The following is an 8,181-nucleotide window of genomic DNA, read 5'->3' as shown; positions in this document are numbered from 1 at the left end:
GCTTTGCTCCAGGGGAAAAAATGACCAAGAAAAGCCACAGAGACTGTGGGAGAAGCAGGCTCTCAGCTCCAAGATGACACCACAGTCATCACACTGGAGACAGATTGAGCAGGGAAGATTAGCAGGAGGGAAGTGGTGGCGAGGCTGGAACAGTTTGCCTACACAGAAAGGCAGGTCTCAGCAGGTGACAGTGGCCATCTTATAACAGCTACCTTGCACCTGTGCATGGGCTCCAGAGTGGAGGAGTTGGGTGAGCAGGAGATGGGAGAGGCAGCCGCGTTGAAGGGGGCAAAAAGACTACAAAATTACATGTGGCACAATACTTACTGCCCCACTGCCTAATCTGCACCAATGGGACATACAGGTACCTGAGGAACCTACTTTAAAAGACGTTTTCATTGCAGTGGTACATTGTAAATTCTCTTTCTGCTTTGAATGTACATTTTGGTGGTCTTAACCCCTTTGAAGCCTGGGGTGTATTAGTACGCCCCAGGCCATCACCCCTGGTTCAGTGAGGGCTCTGGCGGTGAGCCCGGACTAAACCGAGCACATGTCTGCTGAGTATTACAGCTGACGTGTGCCCACAACAGCCGCGGGTGGAATCATGATCCAACCGCAGCTGTTAACCAGTTAAATGCCACTGTCAATCTATGACAGCGGCATTTAACAGCGCCGCACCGGAAGCGCGTCACTTACCCCGCCCATCGGTAACCCGTCATGTGATTGCGGGTCACTGATAGGTGGGCATGACAACCCTGGGTCTGCAGCAGACCCCAGTGGTTGTCATGTAATGATCGCTATGAGCGCCACCTAGTGGTTGGCAGTCATAGCACAGGAGCATTTCTGCTACATAAAGGTGATCTGTTCATCACCTCTATGTAGCAGAGGCGATCGGACAGTTGCTGCTTCTAGTCTCTTATGGAGACTATAAAAGCAAGCAAAAAGTGTAAAAAAAAATGTTTTTAAAAAAATTTAAAAAATATAAAAGTTTAAATCACCCCCCTTTCGCCCCATTCAAAATAAAATAATAAAAAAAAACAACCCACATACACATATTTGGTATTGCCGCGTTCAGAATTGCCCGATCTATCAATATAAAAAAAAGAATTAATCCGAACAGTAAACGGCGTAACAAGAAAAAAATTCTAAATGCCAGAATTACGTTTTTTGGTTGCTGCAACATTGCAATAAAATGCAATAAGGGGCGATCAAAACATCGGATCTACCCCAAAATGGGGCCCCAGATTCCTAAAAATGGAGATGCTATGGGTCTCGGAAAATGGTGCCATTTTTTTTTTTTTTTACCAAACTTTGGATTTTTTTTCACCACTTAAATAAAAAAGAACCTATACATGTTTGGTATCTACAAACTCGTAATGAGCTGGAGAATAAGAATGATGGCAGGTCAGTTTTAGCATTCAGTGAACGTGGTAAAAAAAACAAAAAAACATCTGTGGTATTGCAATTTTTTTGCAATTTCACCGCACTTGGAAAATAAGCCCTCACACGGCCATATTGACCAAAAAATAAAAACGCTATGGCTCTGGGAACAAGGAGAGCAAAAAACGAAAATGCAAAAACAGAAAATCCCAGGGTCTTTAAGGGGTTAAAGATGAGATAGCAGGTATATGACACAAACTGCAGAAAATAGAGCAGGGGCAGTGGAAGTCAGAGTCAGCACCATTGATGATCAGATAGCCGATACAAGCAATGAGAGCTAGCTTGCAGCACAGCAAATATCAGCACTGCTGGCAGAAACAGATGATCTTGAAAATAGGTCAAGGCTCAATGATATACCACTTATTGGTGTGCCTGGAAAAATAGAAGGCTCCTTTCCTACTGAATTCTTTGAAAACTGGCTGAAATTAATAATCAGGCTTGAAACCTTAACCCCCTATAAGCTGTAGAACAAGCTCACAGGATGCCTACCCATCCTCTTCCTCCTGGGCTTCCACAAAGACCTGCGCTGGCTAAAGTTTTACCGGGACAGAGATATTATCCTGCGACAGGCAAGGGATCACCCAGATGTAACTATCAATGGGTCCAAAATCTCGATCTTTCCAGATTATTCTATAGAAGTGCAGAGACAAAGAGCCAGATTCATTGATATCAAAAAACATCTAAGAGATCTGCATGTTCCATATTCAATTATTATATTTAATAAACCTTTCTGAATTGACGTCTTCAATAAACCAGCAGCACGGGAAGTATCCACAAATTTCTCCAGATCCTGATATTCATCAATTTTGACAAACCTATGGATCCGCAGCAACTGAACATCAAACTTAAAACACCAAAGAAAAGAATATGGATCAGGTTAGCACAATCTGATACAAATACTCTTAAATGTTTGTTGGATAAGACCCTATTTGCGCTACCTTCCTCTTTGTGTTTTTTCTTGGATACAGCAGCAATACCTTGGAACCGTCTCCCGGTCTGGCAATTGTCAAATGAGAGCCCGGCAGCAGAGGGAATTATCTATATATCTACATCATGGAATATTTTTACAATCGACTATCATCAAGGGAACGGCTCATGTTAGAAACTATTGGACAAACAGGTGGATTCATTATGGACATGGACAGTTCTACAAACTCATTTAGTGAGGAGGACACAAATGTTTTAAGAAACACTTTTTATCACTTCAAAGATGCATTAAAAGAGGAACTTCATTTTGGTCTGGATGCCCGGTTTTTAACTATATGGATGAAAAAATATGTCTGAGGGGCCTCAGGTTGGTACATACCTCTCCATTTCCTAATGACAATACGTTTACACTTGAATGGGACCCTAATTTAAATAATTGTATGCACATTATGTTAACATGTTTCCCTAAAAAGAGAACACAATTGTGTGAAACTGCAACTGAAAAAGTTCTATCTTTAGCTAAGGACTGTGAAGACCCGGGGTCTTCCGTGGGCAAAGAGACAGGGATGATTATCGTATTATAAAAAAGAAAGAAACACAAAGTGTGCCCCGAGTGATAGAGCAAAAATCTAAAAATTCTCTACATATACAACTAAAGGACAAGGCTAATGAATGTATTGATACAAACAAAAAAAAATATTGAAAAAAATGAAAATAAGATTGAACCGAAGATAACAAATAACAAAATAATTGAGATAGTCCTACCACAAAGAATTGAACCTTTATCAATTGCAACAGTTAAATCTACAAAAAGTACAGTGAGCAAGAGCAGAAATTAGACAAACACTCCTCCTATACAAAATTCAAATATACTACTTCCATCTTCTGAATGGAAAACCTCTACCTTCATTTTGGTTTTTAATGCAAAAAAACATCTAGACAACATTAGACTACATATAAATAGAATCAATGAAGAAAGGAAAAGAGCTTGTCTAAGTAAAAATGAAAAACGGAGACAACTAGTGGCAATAAACTAAATAAAAGTCTAATTCCACCTAAGGAAATTGAATCTCTTGCTCTAATCAAATTCTCAGATCCCATTTCTACTCCACTACTGTACCTCTCGATATATGACACTACATCAGACATTGTTTCCTCTACTAAAATAACAAGCAATACTATTTGTGAAGACCCGGGGTCTTCCGTGGGTGTAACGCTACTCAGACAACACAGGGTGATGGTAAAACAGCGTGGCAATACTTTATTGAACCACAAAGTGGACAATAAACACACAGAACAGTCCCAGCATATACCCAAGATGGTACAACATTACACAGTCTCACCCTTCCTTCTCCGCCCGCTTGTGATTGAACAGCTCCCACTTTGGAGACTTCCAGGGCCGACTACCTCAACCAGTTGCCCCCCCCCCCGCTTCTGGTGGGTCACCACAGAGAGGAGGTAGCGGCAAGCATAGAAAGCTAGCAGTCCATCGAGGTACAGGACCAGGAGACCCAAGGGTCCCACCCTGGCCTCTCCGAGAGTTTCCATGGGCTCTAAGCGACCGGTGGGTCCCTCTTAGCAACCCCAAAACAACATATCCATGGGGCCAAGTGACTTCTTCGTCCTCTCCCAGACTCCCCAAAAGTATCCATGGTCTCTAATGGTTAATGGAGCAGATCCAAATCTTTTCAGTCAGGGCCAGTACCCTTAGGCTAGAATCATGTAGAATACAAATCTGTGTCTCTTTGGATAATGCCATGCAATCCATCTATTGTCCTGAAGGATGTCTCTCATTCTCCTTCTAAAGTCTTTCTGATGTTCCTTGATTCTCTGTCCCAAGACTCACTGCTACAAAAAACACATGTCCCTTCTGCTTCTCTTTGCTTCTGACTACAGACATCCCTGTTTATATTAATCTCTGTGTGAGGTCATCAGGCACAGGTAAGAGGTAATGGTGCAGGTCTCAGTTATTATTGAGCTAATCTATTTACATAGTTGGTATCACTGGGCTGTTGTAAAAAGCTGGCTTTTAGTACAATTAGCATATTAGCAAACAGCATTGTTTCCAAGAGGAGACCGCAATCAGGGTTAGACAAATACTAATCTGACCTTTAGAAATACACAAACATGTACAAGACAATTTAAACACAATAATGTACTGTAAACACAATAGTGTATTCTCTTGACTTAACAAATCTAATCTGGCTTATTAAGATTTTACTCTGTATCGTCACACTATTAGGCTGTGTGCCCACAATGCGTTTTTTAAGCGTTTCCGCAGCGGCAAAAACGCTTAAAAAATGCATGGTAGAAGGCCTGCCATGTTCCCCAATGATAATCCGCATGTGCTGTGCACATGCTGTGAAAATTTCCGCTGCGGATTATCATTGCGGAAAAAAACGCAGCACTACCAATTATTTTGCAGAAATGCTGCGTTTTTGCCGCCATTGACTTGCATTAGACCGCATGGATTACGCATCACTGCATAAGTAGATGCGCATTCCATGCGTTCTAATGTGTGGATGGTACCCAGGTCTAGAGAAGAGGAGACTCTCCTCCGGACGTGGGTACCATTGAAAACTGTAAAAAAAAGAATAAAATAAAAAATAATAATATATATACTTACCTTCTGGCGGCCCGCGGTGCGCTCCTCCTTGCTTGGCAGCAGTTCGCGATGGAATAAAGGACCCGCGCTGACGTCAGAGTCATGTGACGGGTCATGTGACGCTGACGTCGGCAGGTCCTTCAGTGTACCGCAGCCGGGACGGTGAAGCAAGCCAGCGCGGGCCATCGGAGGGTAAGTATAGATTTATTTTTTTATTTTTTGACATTCTCTCGGGTCACAGTATATAAATCCATGCTGTTTGTATGGATTTATATAGTGTGACCAAGTTGACAAGCACTTTCCAAGTGATGCTGATCGCTTGGAAAGCGCTTGTCAACCCGCAAGCGGAAATGCAAGTGAAGAACGCTTCACATCCGCATGTCCCTGGCAGGAAAACGCATGTACAATCCGCATGTACAATCCGCATGCACAATCCGCATGTACAATCCGCATGTACAATCTGCATGTACAATCCACATGCACAATCCACATGTACAATCCGCATGCATTTTTTTCTGCCAGGGAGATGCAGAAACGCTCAGGAAAAAATCCTGAGCATTTCTGCATCGTGGGCACATAGCCTTATAGTGGAAAATACCACAACTGGTACTAAAGGTCTGGTATCTTTTTTACCCCGGGCTATATCTCCCAAGAAAGGGCAATTAGCCAATACTTCTCCCCCAAACCAGGGAAAAGAAAAAAAACTACTAGAAGAACGTGAGGAGGAAGAAGAAAAAAAAAGAAAAGAGGGAAAATAAACCTACCCCAAGCCCCAAACAATAATACCCACAAATGTTTTAATCTGTCGACTACCTTTTATCAAATGATGAGAAATTAATATTATCAAAAGAACTTTCCTTTTGTCCCACAAACAAACCCAAAGACTTTGATCTTTTTTTTAAATCTTTAGGTATTTACGAGGAAAATTACACTGAGAAGACATTTTACAATAAAAGTGCGAGAACAGCCTGTTGTTTCTTTATCACAAACTGTTTTCCAATTTCATGTGAATGTAAAAACAAAATCCAATTGTTATCCAATAGAGAGTAAGGGACATCACATTAGCACCTTCCATGATATAGTTCTTGATAAATTAAAAGAACTTACAATTAAAGGAGGTCCACCACAAAAAATAAAAATAATCTTTCAATATCTGAGAAGAAAGCCCTACAATCCTTATGTAATAATGACAACTTAGTCATTAGAGCTGCTGATAAAGGGGGTATAGTAATACAAAACTGCACAGATTATTGCAAAGAAGTATGCAGAATAATATCAGAAGTATAATACTATCAGAAAATTCCTTCAGACCCTTTACCTAAAGTGATAGTAATATATAATAATTTGATCAACAGAGCAATGGAGGAAAATATATTAAATCTAAAAGAAAAAAAGTTTCTCAATCAAAAATCCCACTACTCCCTTCTTTTATCACCTTCCAAAAATCCATAAGAGTCTTACCAGTCCCCCTGGGAGACCTATAGTATAAGGCATTGGATCTCTGACTAGCAATCTGTCAGAATATATTGACAAAATAATGCAGGATCATGTGTCAAAATTACCTAGCCATCTAAAAGATTCTACACATCTAACTCCACTTCTACAAGTGATACAATGGGAACCGAATTATGCTTTTCTCACTTTAGATGTATCATCTTTATATTCAAATATATCATATCAGATTGACATGTTTCAAAAAAAAATTGACGGATGTCAGATTGTCCAGTAGACAAAAATAATTCATCTATACAGGGCTATCCTTTATTTTAAAAAAATAATTATTTTACATTTGAAGGTGAACATTACCATTAGACACGAGGCACTGCGATGGGTTCAAAGGTCGCACCAACCTACGCAAATCTATTCATGGGGGTATTTGAGGAGATGTTTATTAAAAAAAAAAAATTGAAAAAGTATATAACTTTATATAAAAAATAGCAAAAGGCAATGGTACTTACCAGCCAAGATTTCAATAAAAATGCACACCAGCCGGCCCCCTTTTGTTAGAAGTAGGTAGCACAGGTGCGGAATGCTGATGAACAATAACTCTCATCCCCTCTCACTGGAGGAGCAACTGCCTAGCACTAAAACTGCACACAGATGAAACTTGGAGTAGGGTGCAATTCACACACATGCGGCACCGTGCCTAGTCAGCATCCTATTACAAGCCCCTGCTATTCGATTAGGCGGGATGCCCGGCACCCTATCCGTGCATCGCAGAGGTGCAAAGCCCCAACTCACAAGGTCACCATTAATGGGCCTGGCTGCGCCCTGGCAGATAAAAAAAGTGCATTCTACTCTGTGGAGGCCAATGGGGAGTGCATTCTACTCTGTGGAGGTCGAAGGGGAGTGCATTCTACTCTGGAGGCCGATGGGGAGTGCATTCTACTCTGTGGGGGCCGATAGGGAGTGTCGCGCATGATGATGGAATTGGATACATCGGTCTGGGGAACAACGCACATGATGGGATGAGGTACACCGGTCTGGGGAACATCGCACATGATGATGGGATTAGATACACTGGTCTGTGGAGTATCGTGCATGATGATGTGATTAGATACACGGGTCTGGGGAGTATAACACATTCAGGGATTAGATAGTTTTTCACTTTATGCTGTATTTCTTACTTGAAGTTGTGATAATCTGATCTCTACTATACATAGCAAAATACACATGCGCTCATACACACAGGAAAACAGAAAAATTCTCACACACAGGAAAATACGCAGGCTCACACACACCGAAAAATGCACACGCACGCTTACACACAGAAAAATACACATGCACTCTCATACACACAGGAAAAAACACATGCACGCTCATACACACAGAAAAATACACATGTGGTGTAATACATGACCCCGCTCCGTCCACTTCTATAGGTGCAGGGGTGTAATAAGATAGAATAGATAAATGTCCTGTAAATATATAATTTCACATGCCCCTACATATAATAAACTTGCCTTTCATGTGGCACTAAAAGGTGTTTACCCTAATAAATGAAAAAAAACAGCGCCTATTTTTGGTAACCAGCCAAGGTAAAGCAGACAGCTGTGGGTTTATATTATCAGGCTGGAAAGGTACCTGGTTATTGGGCCCTACCCAACCTAAAAATAACAGCCCGCAGTCGCACCAGAAGTGTCGCATCACATTAGATGAGAGAATTCTGGCGCTTTGTCCGCCTCTTCCTGATTGCCATGGTGGGGTGG

This window comes from Phyllobates terribilis, unplaced genomic scaffold (assembly GCF_046119375.1).
Source record: "Phyllobates terribilis strain yellow unplaced genomic scaffold, ASM4611937v1 Scaffold_51__1_contigs__length_9155689, whole genome shotgun sequence".
Classification (NCBI taxonomy): Eukaryota; Metazoa; Chordata; class Amphibia; order Anura; family Dendrobatidae; genus Phyllobates; species Phyllobates terribilis.
Note: the sequence above shows the minus strand (reverse complement) of the source record.